The sequence below is a fragment of the Myotis davidii genome, unplaced genomic scaffold (genome assembly GCF_000327345.1).
Source record: "Myotis davidii unplaced genomic scaffold, ASM32734v1 scaffold208, whole genome shotgun sequence".
Classification (NCBI taxonomy): Eukaryota; Metazoa; Chordata; class Mammalia; order Chiroptera; family Vespertilionidae; genus Myotis; species Myotis davidii.
The window spans coordinates 257,125-259,023 of NW_006299706.1; positions in this window are offsets into that span (position 1 = coordinate 257,125).

Sequence of the window (1,899 nt, forward strand, 5' to 3'; positions counted from 1 at the left end):
TACAGTTCCTCATGTTGTGACCCAACCATAAAATTATTTTCGTTGCTGCTTCATAACTGTCATGTTGCTACTGTGATGAATCGTCATGTAAATATCTGATATGCAGGATGGTCTTAGGCGACCCCTGTGAAAGGGTTGGTCGACCGCCAAAGGGGTCGCGACCCACAGGTTGAGAACCGCTGGCTTAAGGTGTGCGGTTCGGCAATAAGGAGCAACAGGTGTGGGTTCGGCGATAAGGAGCAGCAGGTGTGGGTTCGGCGATCCGCGTGAAGGTGCGTGGGCTGGTCTCAGAGGTGATGCCGAAGGTGGTGACTGGAAAAGATGGCGGTTGGGGGTTGGGAGAAGGGGTGTTTTGGGGTCTGTTCCGTCCAAACACTGTTGAAGGAAGAGACAGGTCCGGCGCCGCGGGCACCACCAGGGCTTCATTCCCTCTCGCGCGAATAATGTCCTATTGGGGGTCCATGCCACACGCTCTCAGTCGGTGGGAGTGGGCGGTGTGGATAACACTGCTGTCAACGTGGACGTACAGGTTGTGTGGACATATATTTTTAGTTTCCTTGGGTGTACAGCTAGAAATGGAATCGTTGGGTCTTATAGGAACCTGTTGAACTGTGTGAGGACCTGCCACACCGTGGCTGCATAACTTTACATCCCCACCAGCAGCGGATGAGTCCCAGTCCTCCTACCTCCTCGCTGACCCTTGTTATTTGTCTTTTGCTCTCAGTCCTCGTGGGTGTGATGTTGTATCGCATTGTGGTTTTGAGTCGCATTTCCGCGATGGCTAGTGATGTTGAATGTCTTTTCATGTGCTTACTGGCCATTTGTGTATTTTCTTTGGAGAAATGTCTATTCTAATTATTTCCTTGTCTTTTGTTTGTTGTTAATCCTTACCCAAGGATATATTTTTCCCTGTTGATTTTTGTTTGTTTTTTTTAGAGTGAGTGGAAGGGAAGAAGGGAGAGGAGAGAGTGAAACATCAGTGTGAGCGAAACACATCGATTGCTTGCCTCCCTCACACGCCCCAACCGAGCTGGGATCAAACCTGCAACCCAGGTACCTGCCCTGGACCGGGAATTGAACCCGAGACCCTTCGCTGCATGGTCTGATGCTCTAACCACTGAGCACCAGCCAGGGCTTGCCTTGTTTTGTTTTTTAAATTGGGCTATTTGCCTTTTTACTGTTGAGTTGTGAGAGGGTTGTTGTTGTTTTTAATATACTCTGAACTCAAGTTCCCGATCAGATACATAGTTTGCAAATATTTTCTCTCATTCTGTGGGTTGTTTTTCACTTACTTGACAGTATCCTTTGAAAGATAAAAGGTATTAAATGTTTATGAAGTACAGTGTATCTGTTTTTTGTACAGGGAGAATATTGCAAGAGTTAGTATTTCCCTAAGGACAAATAGATATGTTACATTTTATTGGGGAGTGTATTTAGTAGTAGTGGCGTTACTATTTGAAACTATGTTATGTATATTAACACACACATTAGGAGTCACTGTTTCCTGAGCAAGAGAACAAAAGGTTTAGTATAAAGTGAAATTAGAGCCCTAGCTGGTTTGGCTCAATGGATAGAGTGTCGACCTGAGGATTTGAAGGGTCCAGGTTCGATTTTGGTCAAGGGTGCATGCCTGGTTTTCGGGCTTGATCCCCAGTCGGGGGCGTGCAGGAGGCAGCCAATCAATGATTCTCTCTCATCATTGATGTTTCTGTCTCTTCCTCTCTGAAAGCAATAAAAATATATTTTAAAAAATACTAAACATTTTGTATTTCACTGAAAGGTCCTTGAGGCAGTGAACAATCCACCAGCAGTGAGATCTCCTAGCACCCAGCTCCCTGGAGGAAGGGTTGATTCTAGATCAGGGACAGGAAACAGGATGATCCTTGAGGCATCTTGTGC